The sequence below is a fragment of the Lasioglossum baleicum genome, chromosome 19 (genome assembly GCF_051020765.1).
Source record: "Lasioglossum baleicum chromosome 19, iyLasBale1, whole genome shotgun sequence".
NCBI lineage: Eukaryota > Metazoa > Arthropoda > Insecta > Hymenoptera > Halictidae > Lasioglossum > Lasioglossum baleicum.
The window spans coordinates 7,123,139-7,148,277 of NC_134947.1; the positions used below are offsets into that span (position 1 = coordinate 7,123,139).

At 39.8% G+C, this 25,139-nt stretch overlaps 1 protein-coding gene and 1 long non-coding RNA gene across 8 annotated transcripts in view; both read right to left on the minus strand.

Moving 5' to 3' along the window:
- Atpalpha (sodium/potassium-transporting ATPase subunit alpha) overlaps window positions 1-25,139 on the minus strand; it is a 253,830-nt gene that overhangs the window by 33,897 nt on the left and 194,794 nt on the right. The gene's annotated exons all lie outside the window — the stretch shown is intronic.
- Window positions 1-25,139, minus strand: part of LOC143218305 (uncharacterized) — a 66,826-nt gene continuing 41,687 nt past the window's right edge. Inside the window, exon 2 of the long non-coding RNA XR_013011024.1 lies at window positions 1-25,139. This exon is cut by the window's right edge and continues 22,278 nt beyond it. This is a non-coding gene — a long non-coding RNA (uncharacterized LOC143218305).

Sequence of the window (25,139 nt, forward strand, 5' to 3'; positions counted from 1 at the left end):
AAAATTCTTTTTGGTTGTATCAGTTAGGGTCCCTGCTTTTTTTCTAATAAAATTTCCAAATGTATCGAATTGCTTCTTTATTTCCACTAATTTTCAAGACGTAATAACTTTTGACTAAATAAACAAATATCACAATTTCTTGTTTGTAATTACTCTATGATATATCACCTTTCAGACGCAGTCAAGTGATGCCAGATCCGATTAATATTAACAGAGTTATCCCAACCCAATATTATAAATTGTCGAAAGACATCGGAGAAAATTGCTACAGAAAAAGAAGTAACGCTATTTAATAGAAAATCGATCATTAAAAGAAATTCGATCATCGATAACTGTTATGAGTAGACAGCGGATCTTCATGCATTTATAAAGAAATTGCTTTTATGAAATATAAAACAGGAAAGGATTAGAAAAATTCAAGTATATCGTAATGATGTTTTTAATGTAACAAAGTCATTAAGGGATGAAATCAATTTTTATTTTATTCCTGCTTCCCACAATCAATGCAGAACATTTTTATTTGGAATAAAGATCCGCAGTCTAGTTATGACCCCTCGAAATAAATTTATCGTATCTATAACCGTTATCAGCGATCGAAATGAACTTCTCCCATTGATAACTGTTATGAGCGATCGAAATCAATTTCTCTAACTGTATAAGTCATCGTATAACTGTATAACTTATAACTGTTACAAGTGATCGAAATGAATTTCTCTCGAAGATAACATTTACCAACATGAGACAAAATTTTCGATTACTTATAATCCTTATTTGTAACCAATACGATTTTAGTCGGTGAAACACTTGTTATTCTATGACGTTTTTTCTTTTTGGTTATAACTAGACTGCGGATCATTGCGCAGAATAAAAAATGTTTGCATTGATTGCAAGACACAGGAGCCGAACAGAAATTTCTTTCTTCTTTTAATCATCTTATTAAGCTGAAATGAATAAACTGATGTCCTTAAGTCTTCGTAATTCGTCCACTGCTTCAAACTGCACTTGTCAATTTTCGTGATAAATGCATAAAATCCGCAGTCTAGTTATAACATTTATGGTCCCAGGTGTCGATTATATGCATCGTGAAAATTTCATCGAAACCAATACAAAAAAAATAGGTCCTCGAATAAGTGTCCGGAGATTCATGGACGAGAGTGTACGCTATCAAATTCGACGAAATAACGTTCCATGCAAGTTTAGCTACTATTTGAATCGGAAATTCGAATGAACAAGAACTATAAAACTGGGTAGCCACGTGAGGAGCCCTTGCTGCGCAGGCTGTAATTATTTTTCAAGCGGAACGAATTGATCGACGTCTCCTAGGTAACTATTCAACCGAAAAGTTGCATCCCCGTGCAAGATTCGCCGCGCACAATGGCTCGACTGCGTATCGATCGGCTCTCTCAGGCACGTGTGCGCGCGATGCGATAATTGTCACTCGTCGCGGCCGAAGATTTTGCCAGCCGCAGTGCAGTAAATTGTCTCGACCTCTCGGAACACGGTGACTCCAATCTTGAACGTGTCGCGGAAATAAGTGAAATTGATTGGCGCGGGGCCAGTGGTTATCTCGCGGACCTTTCCACGTTGCGAACTTTATTCCACGCGCAGCAGCCGCCATTACCGAACCGGGATCGTTCGTTGCCGAATCGCGGACCTCGAACATGGAAATTTATCGCTCCACTGCGGATTCTCCAGCTCGTTTATGGCTCGTAAAACACTTCCAAACGATAACAGAACATCCCCTTAACGTTTCCGAACCATTTTTACCAACGAGAATCACTCTCGCGGCACATAACATTCTATTGACTTCCGTTTCTCTATACAGGCTGTCCCAAAAATAAATATTGCTTTCTATCGATCGTATATTTATTGATAAAAGACGTATTAATGCTCTCGGCGCATTGGTTCGATCAATTTTTACTTCAAAGCAATATTGCAATTTATCAGACTCAAATTTCGACGTTTCGATCTATGTTTAGATCATTTTCAAGAACATTAATCATTGCGTCTGCGAATTATTAAACAAAATAATATTGTATCGACTATTACCATCAGGAAATTAAACATTGAATACCGAATTATGTACTCTGTTTAATGAAACAGGCTTAATGAAATTATTTTAAGGATGTTCTGGAGGTATATAAAAACGAAACAGAATTTTTGAAAATTCGACAAGATATAATTCTTATTAAATTAATGCAATTACCAGAGTTTGTGTTCGATTCACTGCACCGTTTAAAAATTATAGCAACTTAAAGTTGGCGCGTTTTAACACGTCTTATAGAGAATTCATAAAATTCCACTTCAAACCCTATTTAAACCTTGAAGAAACGCAACAAATTTTTTGAAAATTTGACAAGATATAACTCTTACTAAATTAATGCAATTACCAACGTTTGGGTTCGATTCACTGCACCGTTTAAGAATTATAGCAACTTAAAGTTGGCGCGTTTTAACACGTCTTATAGAGAATCATAAAATTCCACTTCAAACCCTATTTAAACCTTGAAGAAACGCAACAAATTTTTTGAAAACTCGACAAGATATAATTCTTACTAAATTAATGCAATTACCAGAGTTTGTGTTCGATTCACTGCACCGTTTAAGAATTATAGCAACAGTTTGCGCATTTTAACACGTCTTCTTATGGAGAATTCATAAAATTCCACTTCAAACGCTATTTAAACCTTGAAGAAACGCAACTAGAAACTCCTGTTTCTTTTTATATATAGTTAAAATTATATAATTAATTATGTTCAACATTTATTAGGGCTCGCTAAACAGTTACAGAGCAAAAAATTATAAACTGTTACGAAACGTCAAATTTATCGTGTTGTCATTGTTATTTATCGTGTTCATTATCTTGTAGTTCAAATCAGAGGATACAATTATTCGCAAAAGTCACTTACAATTTTTTATATTGGGTTGGCAAATAATATGAAGACAATTTGATTAAAAAATAAATATAACATGAAATTCACTAATTAAACGAAAGCTTTTCACGATATTCTAGAATGTGTCGATTCTTTTACTGTTTTATATTTCACCGAACCAATTTCTCCATAAAATCTGTATGCAAAATGAAAATGTTCTGCATTGATTGCGGTTTGTGCAACCACTTTGTCGCATCAAAAACAACATCACAATAACAAATTTTTTTTATACTTCACCGAGCCAATTTCTCCATAAATGCATAAAGATCCGCAGTGACCTGCTTATAACAAATCTGATTTGCCAAACCAATAATATGAAAAGACAATTTGATTAAAAAATAAATATAACATGAAATTCACTAATTAAACGAAAGCTTTTTAAATTAATCTATTTTTTCAATGCAAAATATACTCATGAATGGCTTTCATTGCCAATGTATTGATGGATTTCGAATTTCTTGTACTTTTGTCTCCCATTGTACCTCCAGAACATCCTTAAATGGAAATTATTTCATACTTTTTAGTGCATTTTTCTAGTGTGTATTTTCGAAGTCGGTTTATTTTTTTTAATTTCTTTTGGTCAGCTAGATCGGGGCAAAGTCGCGAGTCGGTCGCACAGGAGAAATCAAACGGAAGATACGAATAGCCCCGAAAAGTATTCGGATCGAGAGGACGGACGTAGGTCCGCGACGAATCGCGGACAGACAGAGGGAGAAAGAGAGAGAGAGAGAGAGAGAGAGAGAGAGAGAGAGAGAGAGAGAGAGAGAGAGAGAGAGAGAGAGAGAGAGAGCGCGCGAGAGAGAGAAAAGCTAGTTCTCTATTGATCCAAATGATATAGACACAAAGGTATGCGCGACCGTCCGTCGACGATTTTAACGAGCGGTGTGTGTCGTCGGCAGTTCTCGTTCCGTCGAAATAAATTGCTTCGGATAAACGGTGTGTCATGCCCTCAGGATGCGCCGCATGACCGACATTTTAATGGGCCGCTCGCAGGAATTTCGATTTTCCGATTCGTTCGGTCCGACGTGGGCTAAAACGTCCAATAATCCAGTAAACATCGTCTACACAGGTTCTCCTGTATAATTACTTTTTCTATTTTCATCACCCGGAAACGGTAAACCGATAACAATGGCGCCGTCAGATTGCTACGGAACGAATGCATAATCGTTTTTTATACGCAGCTCGGAGATACGAACGGCACGGTGCCTGTAGGATAACCTTACAATTAAACTGTTTACGTGCAGCGATGGGATCTGAATCACTTCGAATCGCTTCGATTCAATATTTGCGACGAAATATTCGGATCACTTGTGTCCAGGGACCAAAACTAACAGTTATTCTACAATTTTCGACGATAACAATCATTAATAAGCGGTTGATTATTATTGAAATTTAAGATAATCTATAGAAAATATAAAGAAACAAATTCGAAGAACGAAATGATTAAAAAATATCGATTTTTATACTTTTTGGTTATTAGTAACAGTCGTCAGTATCCAAAAAATTGGAGCCTCCTCGATAACTGTTATCGACTAAGAAAAACTGTTTCGATTGCTCAAAGCAGTTATCGATGAGAGAAGTTTATTTCTATCGCTCATAACAGTTATCAATGAGAAAATTTATTTCTATCGCTCATGACAGTTATCAATGAGAAAATTTATTTCGGTCGCTCATAACAGTTATCAATGAGAAAATTTATTTCTATCGCTCATGACAGTTATCAATGAGAGAATTTATTTCGATCGCTCATGACAGTTATCAATGAGAGAATTTATTTCGATCGCTCATAACTGGACTGCGGATCTTCATGGAAAGTAAAAAATATCTGCATCGATTCCAAGACACAGAAGCACAAATTTCTTTCTTCTTCTAATTATTTTATTAAACAGGAATTAGTATGTTGATGTTCTTCAAATTTTTTATATATGCACACTGCTCTAAATTGTACATAACAATTTTTGTTATAAATGCATGAAATCCGCAGTCTACTCATAACAGTTATCAATGAGAAAAATTTATTTCGATCGCTCATAACATGATCGAATTTCTTGTGACTGATGAGTGATGAGACAATTCATTTCGGTTGCTTATTTAATTGTTGAGTTGTCTACTCTTTTTCGGATGGGGAAAGCCTGTGAAATTCATTGAGAAGGTTGCGTACAACAAGACGAAGCAACAGACCATAAGAACAACACAAAATCTGTCTGTTTGTCACATTAAATTTTGATTGTAGCAATTAATTTTACGAATAAAAAATGTATGAAATAATTGATAGTCTGCCATTTGAAAGTTGTACTATTTAATAATAACTGTTACAAATTTCCTTCGTCGATAACTGTTATAGGTGATCGAAATGAACTTCTCTCATCGATAACTATTATGAACGATAGAAATAAATTTCTCTCATTGATAACCAATGCTTCTAATTGATTATAAATTAATCAGGTCGTTCGGTACAATTATAAAAATGTTATACTGTTTTAAAGGGCGCTCGAATACTTTTGTGGCTCTCTGTAGACAGAATTGGGCAAAAATTTGATTTAAATAATAATTTCGAATAAAGTGGGTGTTTTCCAAGTCGGTTTTGGACCCACTTTATTCGAAATTTTTATTTAAATCAAATTTTTGCCCAATTCTGGCTGTAGATACATTCGGTACCCTCCTATTTTATCCAGAATATGTAGCTACGCCACTGGGCGTAGCCATTCAAGTTCACGAATGTAATTTTTCAATCAAAAAGAAAATTTTCGATTTTTTCCAAATATTACTGTGTCCAAACCTAACATAACGTCGGTGTACAAAGTATTCGTACACATTAAAAAAATGAATTACTTTTTCAAAATTGGACCCAACAGCTTGAGTTTCTTTACAGACGTTAGAAGGATTAGTTTACTAGCTAATGTGTAAACAACTTTTTTTTAAAATTGTTATTGGTCGCAATTCCGAAGGAAATAGTAAAGGTGACGATTTTTAAGGTGCCCCTTTGGTAGGTCATTTAATTGAATCGCAAATTCTAAAAATTCAAAGATTTTTTACATCTCACAATGCCCATAGTTTTTTTATGCGTCAACCGATTTTAATGAAAAAAATTTAAAAATCGTGGTCTTTACTGTCCCCTTGCGTAATTGCGACCAATAACAATTACAAAAAAAAAGAATTATTCACACATTAGCTAGTAAACTAACCCTTCTAATGTCTCAAAAAAAAGCTCAAGCTGCTGAGACCAATTTTGAAAAATTTATTCGTTTTTAAAAGATGTACGAATACTTTGTACACCGACTGTAAGTAGTTGTTCCGAAACGAAATTTTACCGTCAATGTCATGTACCATCGTTCTGTGCGCTCCTGATCAGTACAAAATTAATTTTTTTTAAATGTCAACGTTTTAAAAAATGTATGACAAGCTGGAACAGAACCAACTGCGACAGGTTGATTCGTTTGGAAATAGAGAAACTGGACGAGTGGGAATAACTGACCGAAAGATTCGCGATCCACGAGGCACGGATCATTCAATGATAAACGACATACGAGCGTAACGAGTTCCTATCTCGACGCTCTCTGCCCGCGTAACCAGGAAAGGCGGCGGCGATCCTCGCCGGTTTATAGTCTTAACCCTGGCTCGTCTAACTCGCTGAATAATTCGCGGTAATTCAATATTCCAATGCGGACGGTGGTTGAATTAAGCGGAGTCCGGCCAGTGCAGTGGCGGGAACGTTCGCTGGAATGCGTTTACGATTAGATAAAAACGGCCGAGACCGTGTCGACGAGAGCCTCACAAGCTGATCGAACTGGCTCGTAAAAACTCGAGTGATTCTGTTTGCCGTGTGTATATATGTAGCGTGTACGGAAACACGTGGTACAGATCTCGCACGTTGTTTCATCCAATGGTTTGGAGCCTCGATTCCGAGGACAACACACTATGGCCTGGAATCCCGTTTTTCCGTGGCCGAAAGTCAATTTTTCAAGTTTCCCATAGTGACAACCCTTTGAAACACCCAAATCCCAAGTATTACTCGATTTAGATCAGGCCTGGCCAACACGCGGCTCGCCGGGCGATATTATATTTCTATTGAAACTTTTGTTTCTCGTTGTATGTATACAAAAGTATGGAGTAAATGAAAATTTGTATGCGTCATTGTTATAATGCGACGTATAACAACAAAGTTTTATTCATTTTGTATTTGTATCGCATTTTTTAAAAGCATGTTTACCTAAACTACGACTTGCTGGAATGTTACGCGTCATTAGAGTGGCCCGTGAAACCATTTGGGTTGGCCAGGCCTGATTTAAATGTTTCTGTGACAAGATATGGCGTTCCAAAAGACAAAATCATAAAATGCAACGCAAAATTAAACGTCCAATACACCAATTATAGAATATCGAATAAAAATACGTCTAATACAGCAATTATAGAATAATTAATAAAAAGTAAAGTGACAACCCTTTGGAACTCCAAAATCCAAAATATTACACAATTTTTGTGATTCTGTGACGAGATATGGCGTTCCAAAGACAAAATAATAAAATACAACGTAAAATTAAACGTCCAATACATATAGAATGTCGATAAACAGATTTCAACAATGGTTTTATATGTGCTAGCAGGTGTACTTCAAGTATGAAATCCTGTTGTAAGCATTTTGTAATTCATATACGAACAACGTCGAATTTATAACAATGCGAAGTTCGAGAAGAGTTTTGGAAAAATAATTAAAAGTGATAAGTAGACTGTGGATTTTATGCAGTTATGGTAAAAATGGGTAGGTGCAGTTCAAAATGGAAAAAAATATATAAAAAAGAACTTTTTGAAAACCACGCTTATGTTAAAATGCACTGAAAAGGAGAAAATAATTTTTTTAGGCATTAGTGACTATAAATTAAATCGTGGAGCGCCCACGAGGATTACATCAACATAGTTCAGCGCTCCACGCTTTTATTTACAGTCACGAATGCCTAAAAAAATTATTTTCTCCTTTTTAGTGCATTTTAATATAAGCGTGGTTTTTAAAAAGTTTGTTTCTATATGTTTATTTTCTACTTTTTAGTCTTTTTTTAAATGGAACGCAAGATATAGCAATACTAGCATGAAATGGGGAGGTGTAACCAAAATGTCAAAATGTCATTTTGAGAAACATTTCCTAATTTTGAACAACTGTCTCTCGGTACCCATTGGGTCAAAAAATACGTTGGACCAGTGAAATTTGTAGGAAATTTAATGCTGTTTTCAAAAATAAAAAGAAAAAGTTCGTAGGACCCATAGTTTTCGAGTTATAGGCGAAATACCAAAAACAAGTAACAAAAATCGTGGTTTTTTCCCCCTGTCCAAGTTAGCACAGGGTCGCTGAGGTCGAAAAAACTCAGATTCGACTCCCCGGAGTACCCCCGAATGACGTGCCAAAATTTCATTAAGTTCGGAATACTTTCCAGGCGAAAGTACCTGGCGACTGGACTATGATGGGAGATTGTTCCTCAGATATTCAACTAACTCACAAGCCACAAAAATTTTACAATTTATGACAAATTTTTAAAATTGAATTTTCACCGCTGAAATCGGTCAAATACCCCACTGTGCAGTGTATCGATGCTTCGTACGAAGACGAAGAAATGTTCTTAGTGGAGCAGCGTGCAGAGCGCGACGATGCGATGCCTGGCCGCACGGTCGCGCGTAAACGCGACAATTCCGCGACATTATTATCTCTCGTTGATCGTCGCACGGTGCTCCCGTCATTGAGGAAGCACGATTATGCAATTTCGTTACGTACGCACCTCGCGGACCGACGACACATGCACTGCGTCCAATCAACGAAATGGGGGACACAAATGGACACCTTTCGGCGGTAAGGTGGAACGAGTGCGCGGCGGTACAACATTGGCTCGGCAAGAAAGTAATTTCTCGGTATTTTAACACTTTATCTACCGGAAGCCTATTAATTGGATTTTCAATAATTGTACTGTGCCAAAGGAAGGTATAGAAATTTTCTTTTACATTGCAATCTTAAATGAAACTATTAGATGACATTATTGAGGGTGACTTGTTAGTTCGCGATGAAAATTGCTGTAGCTATTGAAGGTTCCATTAAAAAGTGTTTAGCCATGTACCATAGATTTTTCAAAATTATGAAACAATCACCCGGTCGGTAATGTGTTAAGGTGAAACATTGCGAAATTTTTGTTTGTTCAAGCAATGAACTTTAAGGAATAAGATATGTCCTTTTAGTTCGATGATCTTTTGCCAAGAAGAATAAATTAGAAAATATTTTATTGATTAAAGTTCAAGGCTTGTGGGACTGCTCTTATCGTCGGATCAAAGTTAGATGATTGCGAATTACTTGTTCGCACAACAGGACGATACAGTTTAAACGCGACACAACTTCTGCTCCTGTTTTAAATGCCGGAGGTTGTGCGAGAACGAGGACGCGCGAGAAAAGTACGTCTGAAGTTTCAATAGCTGATGCATTAGTCATTGATACACCTGATAGCGGCTCCTATAGAAATCATATGTCGATGCAACTTTATTAATAGTCACCGCGCGAGGATTGTCCAATTCCTCCGCTTGTGGCGATTAATTCAACTCGATGAACATAGTGTTTTCGATGCGATGATAAAAATTCCAATTTTCGAGGTATTAATGATCATCATAAATTTTTTAATGTTTTCGGCGCAACGCAACGGTTCGATCGTTTATTACGAATTATAAAGCAACTTTGCTAATTGTCAGACAGAATCAACGTTTCGATCCCAGTTTGGATCTTTGTCAAGATTTATTTGAATCGCGTCTGTAAATTAAATATGTTGTTGTAATTTTGTAAAAAACAGAAATATTAGATGATTGATTATGAGAAAAATTGTTCATAAAGACACACTCACTTGCTTTGGGGAAAATAAATTAATGACCATCTGAAGAAATTTATGTCATCGAATATTGCTGATAATTGTTTCGGAATGTGTGAATTCATTGTTCAATTTCGCGCATCAAATAAAATAGAAAATACCCATACATGTCCTTAAAATAGTGTCATATCCCGAATGTTTATTATTTAATTGTATTCTTGTAAGTATTTATTTACTACAATTTTTATTTATTTCAAATCTGCAAATTTTAAAACTACCACTGCAAATAAGATTCTATTTTATACCACTTTCTCTCTCAAAGTTCTTTCTAAAAATGCTACTTATAAATTATGTTTAATATACTAAGACCATCGAAACTGCAGAAACAATTTTCTGAAACATTCACAATTTGTTATGTTGTACGTTTATCATTTTTGACTTCGGTTTTTTAAAAAGTTCCTCGCTCTTCGCTGCTCAAGTTTGCCCCGAATTTTGATTTTTCTCCCATTCCCGGTCAATTTTCAAACAGAAGTAAGTCATATGACAACAATGAGTGGGAGTAATTTAAAACAGTAAAAACATTAGAAGAATCAAAGAATTTATTACAAAAGAAGACTAATTTCAATTTTTCTACAATTTCAGTCGCACATTTTTATTTTGCATAAAGCTCCGCTGGCTACTTACAAATAGACTGATCTGTATGCAAAATGAAAATGTTCTGCATTGATTGTGGGAAGCAGAAACAAAGTAAAAATAGATTTAACGACTTTGTCAAATTAAAAACAACATCACGGTATTCTAGAATGTGTCGAATATTTTACTGTTTTACATTTCACCGAACCAATTTCTCCATAAAATCTGTATGCAAAATGAAAATGTTCTGCATTGATTGTGGGAAGCAGAAACAAAGTAAAAATAGATTTAACGACTTTGTCAAATTAAAAACAACATCACGATATTCTAGAATGTGACGAATATTTTACTGTTTTACATTTCACCGAACCAATTTCTCCATAAAATCTATATGCAAAATGATAATGTTCTGCATTGATTGTGGGAAGCAGAAACAAAGTAAAAATAGATTTAACGACTTTGTCAAATTAAAAACAACATCACGATATTCTCGAATTTGTCGAATATTTTACTGTTTTGTATTTCACCGAACCAATTTCTCCATAAAATTTGTATGCAAAATCAAAATGTTCTGTATTGATTGTGGGAAGTAGGAACAAAATAAAAATTGATTTGACGACTTTGTCGCATTAAAAACAACATCACGATATTCTAGAATGTGTCGAATATTTTACTGTTTTACATTTCACCGAACCAATTTCTCCATAAAATCTATATGCAAAATAAAAATGTTCTGCATTGATTGTGGGAAGCAGAAACAAAGTAAAAATAGATTTAACGACTTTGTCAAATTAAAAACAACATCACGATATTCTCGAATTTGTCGAATATTTTACTGTTTTGTATTTCACCGAACCAATTTCTCCATAAAATTTGTATGCAAAATCAAAATGTTCTGTATTGATTGTGGGAAGTAGGAACAAAGTAAAAATAGATTTAACGACTTTGTCAAATTAAAAACAACATCACGACATTCTAGAATGTGTCGAATATTTTACTGTTTTATATTTCACCGAACCAATTTCTCCATAAAATCTATATGCAAAATAAAAATGTTCTGCATTGATTGTGGGAAGCAGAAACAAAGTAAAAATAGATTTAATGACTTTGTCAAATTAAAAACAACATCACGACATTCTAGAATGTGTCGAATATTTTACTGTTTTACATTTCACCGAGCCAATTTCTCCATAAAATCTGTATGCAAAATGAAAATGTTCTGCATTGATTGCGTGAAGCAAAATAAAAATTGATTTAACAACTTTGTCGCAGTTAAAACACCATCTATTTCACCGAACCAATTTCTCCATAAAATCTGTGAGCAAAATGAAAATGTTCTGCATAGATTGTGGTTTGTGTAACGACTTCGTCGCATTAAAAACAACATCAGAATATCAAATCTTTTTATACTTCACCGAGAGCCAATTTCTCCATAAATGCATAAAGATCCGCAGTGACCTGCTTATAACAAATCTGATTAACCTGTTTGCGTTTCGTAGCGAAGCAAATGAAATGGTATCGAATGGATTCTAGTTGGACACGACGGTGTTCGAAACGGTCCGAAGAAACGCGAGTCGGAGTGGATTGCAGTAGAAACTAAACGGGGAATCGTGTGTCTTCGGCGTGGCCCTTCGATCGATGAAGCGGTCAGGGGTGGAAGCTGAGGGGGCGACGTGGTCCGAGGAATCCTCCAAAATCCTGATCGATAGTCAAGGCTGTCGACGGCGCAGGCTAATCCAATATAGACCGCGATAAAGTCCGTAGGACGAATACGATCGACCTTATGCAAATTTCTGCGACCAGGAGAGCGGGCGAGGGAGCAAGATAGATAGATAGGTCGAGAGTGTGTAAGAGAGAGAGAGAGAGAGAGAGAGAGAGAGAGAGAGAGAGACGGGGGACGATTTGTACGTGTGCGCCGGACGCTCACAGCCGTATAGGTGCGCGCGCCTCGCCTCGGATTCGCGCCGGGACCGGAAGTGGTTGTCGGGCAGGAAAGCGTCGCGATAAGGCCGCGTCTCGAACACGCGGCCAACGGATCGACCCACTGTTCATTTAGCAGATGAAAGCTGGTCTCGAGGTTCGAGCAAAACGTTAAGCCGCGTGCACACTGCCCCGCGGTGTCTGACCTTGCGCTGTTTGCCCATTCGAGAATTGTCATCTGGACTGGACAAGTGAAATCGTTCCCACCGAACAATGGAACGGTGATGAAGTTGCAAGGGGGATACCCTATACCCTCAGATTTTGGGGTATTTATCAATGTGGACCTTGAATAAGTTCTCGCTGTTTCTTTTACAAAATAAAAGCTTCATTTAAATTATAAGGAACAAAAACATTTCATTCGAAGTATTGCCCATCACTAGCAATGATTCGAGTAATTCCTCCAACTTTTCGTCTTCAAATTTTTTTTCGGTGCGCCAGAACGTTCTTTATCCTCAAGTTCGAAATCATTATTTTTGAAGCGTTGTCACCATAAGTCTCAACAAGAATTCTATGTGCTTCAGCTGCAGATTTCTAATTTGAATAAAGTAGTGCAATAAAATTCCCCGCAAATGCACTTTATTTGGCACAAAAGTGGACACACATTTTCAGAACTAAGAAAAAATTACTTTGTTTACACTAAAGTGAACTACCATACACTGGAATTCAAGGTTAGATACACTACTGGCTTGCATGTGTGTTACCATTCGAAATTCCACGAACGGGGTACTGCTACTGCCATCTTTGAAGAAACAGCGAGAACTTATTCAAGGTCCCAATATCAATCTCTGTGCAGAAAAAATGTTTGGTAACATTGATAAACACGGAACTGCCTAATTAACACGAGTATCATTCAGTCACTGTATCGGTAAAATAGTGAGTACAAATTCAGAAATACACTAGCGATCCTAGCTAAAAATGCCATGGAACTGATACTTGTGCCGAAACCCTCCGTTTAGGGGTGTACTTCGTAGTTTTCAAACTGTGTGTTTAAACACGTATAGTTTAACATAATAAAGGTTGCATTGACATTGTATGTGTCCCTGGATATGCGGCCAGCTTCATTTTTTCCTATAGAAACCCTAAATCTCTCGACATTTAAGAAAAGGCATGTGTCTTGACAGTGGCAGCACTGTCGCGCCGCCCAATATTTGACGAACTCCGCTACATGCTGCAGAATAATGAAAATTACGCATCGAAAACGCAAAAGTAGGCCGTTTTTGGAGTTGACCGCAATTGGTGGGTCTTTTATCTATCGATTGTGACTACGTAGGGGCCCCAAATGTGCATTAGCGAGAGGTGGTTTGAAAACTACGGAACCCTTGCAACCTCGTGTACGTATACAGTGCCTAGCGTTGTGTGAGGGTACCACCACACTGGCGTTCGACCAACGTCAAATTCGGACCGTCACCCTTAAGGGGGAACTATACCCTCGATTTGTAACTAGAAAGGAACTATTTATCAATGTTATCAACTTCTGTGCAAAAAAAAAGTTTGGTAACATTGTTAAACACGCAACTGCCTAATGAACGCGAGATGGAGTTGCTTGCTATTTCCATATTCTATTCAGCTCGTCGCGAATGCCGTTACACAGGGCAGCTCGCACTAATATTAGTGCCACCGATGGTAATATCTAACTTATCTGTGTCAGTTTTGCTATGATTCCACGATGACAGCAGTGCAGCAGTGAAATGTTGCACAATATCGCAGCACTGATTGACAGTCCTCCTGATTAGGCGCCATCTCGTCTAAGCGAACTAAACTAAAATTGGCTCTAGACTGGCTCTGCATCAGAGAGGACCTATGTCTTCATGGGGAAATCTATGCTAATGTGAATGAAATCACGCGCCTCGATTTTTTGACCTTATACGAGCATATTTTGAGCTGCACAAAGGTTCATTTGATAGAGGAAGGTTCATCGCGGCGCGCTCTGCTCATCATATCAGTCAAAAAAGTCTCTTTGAGCCAGAAAAATACATTGAAATCTGCGGTTACTTCTCTCGATTTTTTTCTCTACTTTGGGCACTCATATTATTAGATATAAACATAATCTCGTTAAATCAATAGCAGAGCGCGCTGTATTTAACCTCCCTCTATAGAATGAGTCCTCACCCAGCCCAAAATCTGCTCAAATAAGGACAAAAAGTCTATTCTAGTTCCTTTCTAGTTACAATCCGAGGGTATAGATTCCCCTCAACCTTCCGGGTCTATTTTACGAGCGTCGACGTCGTCGTTCGATTGCTCAATTAACACCAAACCTATCATCAGAGTTCCGAAATAATCAACTAATATTTAAAAATTACTAATAGCCTTTTTGAATGTCAGTCGCAGTAAAATAGTAATTAGTCAAAACTGTTTGATTCGTTAGTGATAACTAATTAATAATATTAATGTATGTTAATCGAACAATAGTGACTGATGACTAAAGATCGATGGCTGATCATCAACTACTAATTAACTAATAAGCAATAGCTGACCATTCGGGAAAACTTATTTTCCTTTATTCCATCTTATAGCGGCTGAAAAAATACATTCGAGTGTGCTTAAGTCATTAACAAGATGGAATAAAAAAAACAAGTTTTCTCTATAAAAAATAACGACGACCTCGGAAAAACTATGAAAAAATAGCCGGACAAATAAAAATTGTTCTTCTATGATATTCCTCCCCTTCGATACCATTTAAATGATGCAATAAATATTGTTTGCGTCATTAAAAATAGAGGAGACATTTAGGTGGACTCCTTCAGCTGAGACACCCTGTATACTCGTCAGTAGACCGCGGATCTTTATGCAAAATAAAAATGTTTTGTTTGCATTCACTGTGGGAAGCAGGAATAACATAAAAATTGATTTCATCCCTTAACGATTTTGTTACATTAAAAGCAACGTTACAAGATTCTTGAATTTTTAAAATCTTTTGCTATTTTATATATTTTTCACCCGAGCAATTTCTTCATATACGCATCAAGATCCGTTGTGTACTCATCAGTATTTCTGTCGTAACCTTTGAATAACGCCTCGAAAGACCTATATGTTGATGTAACATTTTTTTCCGGATTTAGACCCGTAGAAAATCTGGAACACCCTGTATATAGGTTCTCGTGAAAGAATGGCTTCGACGCTTGCCGTACAATCACACTACCTGTAGATTTCAGTATTCAGAGTCTGAAGTATCTACCTGAAGATCGAAACCGAAGAACCGTGCTAGCTTATTCTGTGCGGTGACTTCAAAGAATATTTGTTACTTCACATTAATATTTGTGAAATTTATCGATACTGCAGAGATGCATTAAAGATTAGGGGATGATTTTACATAAAAGAATTAGTCGAAACCGGTACACAGAGCAAGACTTCTTCGACGCGGTCCGGTCACGTGACGCTTTTCGTCTCTCTCGTGCACGTGCCACAATGTCACGTGACTCATCCGATACCGGCAGAGAGAGAGGGTAACATTGTCCCCTTTTCTTTCATAACCGTTTCCTCAATTTCGAACGGTACAGTCTTAAAATCTATCATTTTTGTTCGTTGTTTGTTTTGTCTGTTGAAACAAAACAAATTTTCAATTATTAGGTCGACAACTAAATTCGCGACCTTTCATTCATAATTCTTTTATCGTATCATTATGACCTCGTTCAGTGACCTTTTGAACTGTACATCATTGGAAAGCTCTGAATTTTGCGATTAATTTGATATTTTTTTTTAACCAGGTCGTTACCTGTTTCTCTATCATGGCGATTCTCAAAAATTTCCTAGAGCTACAGCGCTCTCTACACTTTTAAGTTTGACTGTCGCCATTTCTATCATGAGAGTGTAATTTAGTCAGAGAACTCCCTCAAGAAATTTTTTAACGAGAAAATTTTCAAATAACTTGTTAAAAAGTTTGTCGGTGAAACACGAAATGGACGAACAAACAGCCCGTGAAAATTATTAAGAGAAGAAATCAATTTTTATATATTGGGTCAAATGAGATGGCGCAAAAAGCTCTAGGAACATTAAACTATGTTTGTAAACCTTTACTGTTATAGATTTTCTGTTCTTTCGCCAATATTTTCATGTATTGCCCATGATCATAGCTTCAATTAGTTTTTGTTTGGCATCGATATAAACATGGAGAACAGAAAATTGCATTATCGACATTTAATGTTTTTTTATTATAAAAAAGGCAAGAATGCCGTTCAAGTGGCAAAAATGATATGCGCCGTTTACGGAGAGGATGCTGTAAGTGACCGGACAGTGCGCGATTGGTTTGCAAAATTTAGAGATGGCGATTTTAACCTCGAAGATCGGTCACGCTCTGGTAGGCCATCCGCGGTTGATGACGACCAAATCAAGGCCCTAATCACCAGTAATCAGCGAATTACCACTCGTGAAATGGCAGAGAGTCTGAAAGTATCCAATTCGACCATTCATGCGCATTTGGTGGAGCTTGGCTTCGTTAGCCGCCTCGATGTTTGGGTATCGCACAAATTGACGGACAAAAATTTAATGGACCGGATTTCAACGTGCGATTTGTTGTTTAAACGCAACGAAAACGATCCATTTTTGAAGCGGATGATAACGGGCGATTAGAAGTGGATCTTTTACAGCAATGTTGAACGAAAACGGTCATGGGGTCATTCGAGTGAGCCGCCAACAACCACTCCAAAGGCTAACATCCATGCCAAGAAAGTGATGCTCTGTTGCTGTGGTGGGATTGGAAGGGAATTGTGTACTACGAGCTGTTACCGCAAAACCAAACCATCAATTATTGTAGTCAGCTGGAGAATTTGAAAAAAGAAATTGATCAGAAGCGTCCGGAACTTGTGAATCGTAAAGGGGTGTGGTTTTTCACCAAGACAACGCTAGACCACATGTGTCTTTGGTTACCCGGCGAAAGTTGTTGGAGTTTAGCTGGTTATAGTCCCGATTTAACACCTTCGGACTACCATCTTTTCGGCTCCTTGCAAAATTCGCTTGACGGAAAAAATTTCAATTCATTGGAGGACTGCAAAAAGCGCTTGCAGAAGTTTCTCGATGATAAGCCGAACACTTTTTACGAGAGGGGAATAATGAAACTCACCAAAAGATGGCGAAAGATCATCGAACAAAATGGTGAATGTATCATTGAATAAACTAAATTCTAAGTACGATTTTTTTCGATTTCAATTTACCCTAAAAATCGGCGGGAACTTTCCAATTTTTCTTTTTAATTTAATGCAATTTGAATCCCCAGGTATAGATTATTGTCCAAGCAATAGTGGAGATTCGTGGAGATCCACTCCAGCGGAGATTACTTTGGTCGATCCAGAAATTAGTTTCTCGTCATTGTTGCGAGCGATGCTGGGAACGGGGCGCATCTCACCGACGCCCTAACCCTCGCAGAAGGGGTTGGGGACGCTGTTCTCGAGTGCCGCAGACGCAACCAAGAATTTCGTCGTGGCAGACACGACAAACCAAGCTTAATCGAGTTGCATAACAACCCCCCACCCCGTTGCATCCCTTGCGTTCGAGTGAAAAGGGTGTGGGTATCGTATCCCGGGAGGGATGCGCGACGGGTTAACTCGAAATTCTAACAAAGTCTGTCCCGCTTAACCTAATTCGACTCTCCTCGAGAGAACGGGACTTCGTTTGCAGCGGAAAGACGTGGGTAGTTTTCGAGGGTAAAGGCGGAGGGTGTTGCGCGGGGGATGATGGATGAAAAGGTCCGCGCCGTCATTACGATTCTGTTGGAAACGCGGCGCTAATGGCGGCACACGGTAATGTGACAAGTTTCGGGAGGTGTTCCAGAAAAAGTTTCCCCGGGATTTCAAGAGGTCTGGTTTCTTAGGGTGTGCCCGTTTCATCGGAATCACGCGACAACCCCCGGCTCGAGAGATTATGACAGGTTCTTCCGAGTTCAGTGTTACTCGAGAGCGTCGTGGAATAATCTAGCTGGCTTCTACTTGGATAGTCATTCCCCTTGTGTTTCAGATCCTCAACCGGGAATAGCGCGACATGAAATTCTAGCCTCCCCGATCTGTGATTTGTAGATTCTCGGAGAGATTTTCTCCGCAGGAGGATTCCTGCAAGGACCTTTGGAGAGTAACATCTCTACTGGCCTACCAGTGTCGAGAGTCTCAAACTGGAAGTGGCTTCGGCCACGAAAGGTCCCACCAGTCGACCTAAACTGGTACCAAGGGGACCGGATGGCCCAGGAGCGTGTGCGTCGGGGGTGCTGGAGCTCCTGGGGTACATGCCCTACACCCTGGCCGTGGATTGGACCATCGTGGCGCCAGTGTTTGCTAGCTAAATGCTGGCTAGGAGCCTCTCGAGGACTCCGGCGGGTGAGCTGCGTCCCAACAGCTCGGGTACCGACCTGCTGAGTCGGTAGAGCGAAGAAGGATGCTCGGCACCACCAGTTGTCTGAACGCACTGATTGGGCGTATCCCAATTCCTCGCCCATGAGGGTCTGGTGGCCTAGGGGCATGTGCTCCTGATGCTGGAGCTCCTGGGGTACATGCCCTACACCCTGGCCGTGGATTGGACCATCGTGGCACCAGTGGTTGCTAGATAAATGCTGGCTGGGAGCCTCTCGAGGACTCTGGCGGGTGAGCTGCGTCCCAACAGCTCGGGTACCGACCTGCTGAGCTGGCAGAGCGAGGAAGGACGCTCGGCACCACCAGTTGTAGACTCTCAGGCCCTACAGCTGACGAGCATACTGGTGGTTCCTGCCCTATGTGGGGGAATGCGCTGTTTGGGCGTATTCCTCGCCCATGGGGGCCGTGTGGATAAGCTTTTAGAACAGGTGCCGCACGTCAAATCAATCCTGACATATGGAGAGATTGTCCAACCCTTGTACACGTCATTCTTAAGTTGAAGATAAAGTGACAGATCGAGTCTCGCGAGTTATAATCCTCTGACGATTTTTACGAAAGTTCCGCGTCCTACGAACAACTCTTCGAAAGATCTTCGACCTAACGGAAAGTAGAAGTGCGACGAGAGAATCATTTTACGCATCCGCAAAGTGATCATTGGGTTCGCGGAGAACTAGAATTACGGCAACATCTCATCATTTCTTCGACATTTAAACTGTGGTGTCCAAGGTGGTTCGGAACCCACCTTATAACAACTGTAGGTCCCGTCAGATCCACAGTCTAATCCTAACCTTAAAGAGTAGAAATGTGCTGGAATATTTCACATTGTCACAGGTGTTATCTTTCTGCGATTTTTCCATCCGCTCGTTCGACTACTAGAAAATGAAAATGGAGCATTCCTATCTCCGACTCGTTCGAACGGTTGAAGGAAACAAATCGCAGTAATCTGCCATGATCAATGGCATAACATTCTCATTCTCCATAAAAGATCCGCAGTCTGGTGGCCCACTGTGGCTCTTTCCGCGAACAAACCGCGAATTGCGTTGGGAAGCTAACCGAACTGGAGACGGTGCATCGGAAAAGAGCCACGTATGTCAGAGTAGTGTGCAGAGCCCGAAGCGTTCGTTGGGCGAGGGTGGTCGCGTGTCGCGGCCACATATTCTCTGCGACGCGACGCGCGTTGCACGAAGTTTGAGGCCGATGATTTAAATGAGCCCGGGGCCGTGTCCGCAGACGGAGACGCTTGTATCGATGGTACCGTACCATTCTGATCCAGAAACCGTTCCCCTCCGCCCCTCCCGGATCCCGTCCCGACGCGTTCCGCTTTCCATTTCTCTCTTTTTCAGTCTCCGTCGCGGGTCGATGAGGACGGAGCCGTCGTCGGAGACGCGCATGCGATCTAGCCAGCTCGACACCCACCCCCATCACGGATCAATACCCAACCAGGCCACCTACTCTCTCCCCCTCCTCTCTCTCTCTATCTCCTTCCTCCCCTCTTTCTCTCTTTCCGTGCTGGAGCTCGAACACCATGCAATGCAGGTATAGGGTGCACGCACGGGCGAACACGTCAGGACACCCTGGCGCCGACCAGGTGCAACGGATCTTCTAGAAAAGAACAGGAGTGGAATTGAGTCCGGGGAAAGAGGCAGAGAAATGCAAAAACGGGGCCTTTTGACTGTCCTCGAGGACATTAGAGAGCGAGAAAAGAACTCTCAGACGTCCTAGACGTGTGGTTTCGTGGCGCCTAACTTTCTACGCTCGACACGATAAAGACAGAGAGACAAAGACTTTTCTAGCTAGTACTCGATTCCTCAGTGATTTGTCTGGATACCGCCCTCAACCGCCTTCCGACGTCCCAACGTCTAAGGCTGGGCCCAGAGATCGCCGTACCGATGAGCAGACTGCGGATCATTATGCAAAATAAAAATTGCCTTCATCGATTGCAAGAAATAGAAATCAACTTGGATGTTATTTCTTCCCTTAATGATTTTAATAGATTGGCATCTTCAATTTTCCAAATTTCCCAACAATTTTGAATTTCATCTATTCGATTTTTCTATAAATGCATAAAGATGTTTTTGGAAAGGGCCAGATCGTAAAGTTTTTAAGCTCGTCGGGCCGAGTAGCAAACTCGAAGATAAATATTTACATGGATAATACTACTCCTAGAGCAATAAAAAAGACAGGTTCAAAATTTTCTTACTAGGAAATGATGTTTTTACATAATTTTTTTATGTTATGTTATTTGATTTATTTTTAATGATTATCTGATTTATTTTAATCTTAATGTTTTCATGTAAAGCACAATATTAACCTCGCGGGCCAGATTAACACATTACCGACCGGTGATTATTAATTTTGCATAATTTTTTACTGGAACGTTCAATAGCAACAGCAATTTTCATTTTGAATTAACAAGTCACCCTCAATAAAGTCATCTAATAGTTTCATTCAAGATTGCAATGTAGAAGAAAATTTCTATGCTTTCTTTCGGTACAGCACAATTATTGAAAATCTTATTAATTGGCTTCCGGTGGGTAAATTGTTAAGAACAGGCGCGCACAGTGGGACCTTTCGTCCAAATCGGAGACAAAATCAAAGAACTTTCGATAGAAATGAGGTAGAGCGATGAAATTTTTTTAAATTAAAGCTGAAACTTTGCAGAATATGGGAAAAATACGGAGATTATGGTAAGAACGTTTTTTAACGTTGAGAAAATTCGTTAAACTTGCACAATTTCACGAAAAATTGTGGTTTCTCCAAAATACCACGCGCGGAAAAATTTTTTTTTGAACCTGCTGTACTTCATTTCCCGTAGATTTTTTCATGCTGATTTCAAATCTGGTCTCAAAATTTTTCTACGACCTCAGGATTTTGCAAGAAATCGATTTTTGTGAACACATCTTATGAAATCATTTTTTCGTTGGAATGATTTGGTAACCCGCTGGTTTCAAGGAATATTTTATTCTCATATATGAAACACATTAAAAATAATCATAATGAAGTATTTGAACGTTTACTTAAAATCAGCGTGAAAAAATCTACGGGAAATGATGTGTCGCATGTTCAAAAAAAAAATTTTCCGCGCGTGGTATTGGAAAAACCACAATTTTCTTGAAATTGTGCAAGTTTAACGAATTTTCTCAACGTTAAAAAACGTTCTTACCATAATCTCCCTAGTTTTCCCATACTCTGCAAAGTTTCAGCATTAATTTAAAAAAAATTTCATCGCTCTACCTCATTTCTATCGAAAGTTCTTTGATTTTGTCTCCGATTTGGACGAAAGGACCCACTGTGTGGCGGGCCATAGTTTGCCGGCCCCTGGTCTAGATGACGAGTAGACTGCGAATCTTTATGCAAAATAAAAAATGTTTGCATTGATTGCCAGACACAGGAGCAATATCAAAATTTCATTCTTCTTTTAATTATTTTATTAAGATGAAACTAATACACTGGTGGTCTTAAATTTTTTTAATACCTGCACTGTTTTAAATTTGACGTGCCCATTTTTGTCATAAATACATCAAATCCGCAGTCTAATGATGAGATCTAGCGGGCCTGGTAGACCTCTTTCGTATTTGGTCGAGCTCCTTTCTTATCAATTTCATTCTTCTCGAGCTGCCACAATTTTTTTATTTGGGGGACCACCTGTGTCCCCCGAGTCCCACACTACCCCTTCTGTGTATACGTAAATGTATTTTCTACCACGTCTTTAAAGAAAAAACAGAAAAGCTGCAACGGATCTTGTTCCCTTCCTCCAAACTCCCAAACCTTCCTTCTCGCGATTGTCACGCGGCAGAATTGCTTAGCCCAGTTTCCCTTTTGTTCTCCCGACTCTCGAGAAGAGGACCGCGCGGTTCGGGGGTTCAACCGTGTTCGCACTTCACCGGAGAAGTTGCTGATTGGAATTAATTTACCTACTCGATCCTCCGCGCCCACTGTATTGTGTTCTGGCCACTTGCCGACACACGGAAGGCTCCGTTCCACGGGGCAACCAAAGAGTTTCGAATTGATCTCGATGGAGAGGATCGCGTTCCGGGCATTCATTCGCTTTTTTGCTTCGGGGGAGAAGTCTGCTGTGACGTTCTAGTCCTTCAATTTTAAGGAAGGCTTCGCTGGGGGGTGGACCGAGTATGTTCGACGGGAAACAGAAGTTTTCTACGAAACAATTTTGATGGAGAGGATCGTCTTCCAGGCATTCAATCGCATGAAATCCATTCGCATCTTTGCTTCGGGGAAGAAGTCTGTAATGTGGCGTTTTAGTCCTTCAGTTTTAAGGGAGGTTCTGCTCGGGGGTGAAACCAGTATGTTCGACGGGTAACAGAAGTTTTCTACGAAACAATTTTGATGGAGAGGATCGTCCTCCAGGCATTCAATCGCATGAAATTCATTTGCTTCTTTGCTTCGAGAAGAAGTCTCTAATGTGGCGTTTTAGTCGTTCAGTTTTGAGGTAGGCTCCGCTCGGGGGTGAAACCAGTATGTTCGACGGGAAACAGAAGTTTTCTACGAAATAATTTTGATGGAGAGGATCGTCCTCCAGGCATTCAATCGCATGAAATTCATTTGCTTCTTTGCTTCGAGAAGAAGTCTCTAATGTGACGTTCTAGTCCTTCAGTATTAAGGGAGGCTCCGCTCGGGGGTGGACCGAGTATGTTCGACGGGAAACAGAAGTTTTCTACGAAACAATTTTGATGGAGAGGATCGTCCTCCAGGCATTCAATCGCATGAAATTCATTTGCTTCTTTGCTTCGAGGGAGAAATCTCTAATGTGGCGTTTTAGTCCTTCAGTTTTAAGGGAGGCTTCGCTCGGGACTGGACCGAATACGTTCGACGGGAAACAGAAGTTTTCTACGAAATAATTTTGATGGAGAGGATCGTCTTCCAGGCATTCAATCGCATGAAATTCATTTGCTTCTTTGCTTCGAGAAGAAGTCTCTAATGTGGCGTTCTAGTCCTTCAATTTTAAGGGAGGCTACGCTCCGAATACGTTCGACAGGTAACAGAAGTTTTGTTCGAAATAATTTTGATGGAGAGGATCGTCCTCCAGGCATTCAATCGCATGAAATTCATTTGCTTCTTTGCTTCGAGAAGAAGTCTCTAATGTGACGTTCTAGTCCTTCAGTTTTAAGGGAGGCTCCGCTCGGGGGTGGAACGAGTATGTTCGACGGGTAACAGAAGTTTTCTACGAAATAATTTTGATGGAGAGGATCGTCTTCCAGGCATTCAATCGCATGAAATTCATTTGCTTCTTTGCTTCGAGAAGAAGTCTCTAATGTGGCGTTTTAGTTCTTCAGTTTTAAGGGAGGCTCCGCTCGGGGGTGGAACGAGTATGTTCGACGGGAAACAGAAGTTTTCTACGAAATAATTTTGATGGAGAGGATCGTCCTCCAGGCATTCAATCGCATGAAATTCATTCGCATCTTTGCTTCGGGGAAGAAGTCTCTAATGTGGCGTTTTAGTCCTTCAGTTTTAAGGGAGGCTCCGCTCGGGGGTGGACCGAATACGTTCGACGGGACACAGAAGTTATCTACGAAATAATTTTGATGGGGAGGATCGTCTTCCCGGAGTCGAAACCGTTCACTACTTCATCGGAGAAGTTTCCGGGGGAAATTCATTCGCTTATTTGCTTCGAGGGAGAAGTCTCTGCTGTGGCGTTCTAGTCCTTCAGGTTTAAGGGAAGTTTCGCAAGATCATATTTGGAACAGCTCCGAGTGCAAAGGGGTTAACGAACAACCGGTGGCGAGGAGGGAAGAATTTGCGAAAAATTCGAAACGGGAAACACGAGAAGATATAATCCGCAACCCCCATACACTTGGGGGTAAGTTTCAGGAAGCGTCGGGTTGCTAGCCATCAACGAATCCTCGCGCACAAACACACGGAGGAAGGGATTACTGATTGAGGGCGGCAGGGAACACAAACAGGGGGAAATCCTTCCTGTTGTATCCACAGAGGGCTGTTGGCTTTATTACTGGGGCGCGCGCACACGCCGCCGTGTAAGAACACGGTCCGATAGATTTCAATCAACGTGTATTAACTCCGCGTATGCTCACCGGGGAGAGAACCAATAAGAACGCAAACAGGAAATCTAATGCTCCTGTTTATAGACGTATCTGTAATTTCCGTGGTTGTTATACGATCGTACGATCTACGGGCAACTCGATGGAACTGATACTCTTGAGATTAGTATTTGTGCGTGTGTGTGTGCGAAACAGTGCTCCCCGAAGGGACTCGCCGGAGCGCAAATAGAATATTCAGGTTTACTGTCCGTGCGGTTCTCTAGATAACCGTATCTACCCCTTAGACGAGCCTATTCGATCCCTGAGACAGGGCCACAAACAAGTATAAGGTTTTTTATTTATACGGTGGATCCCCATGGCTCCTGTTTACTATCGCCACTATCTTAGATTGATACCGTTCGACCCGGTTGAATGCTG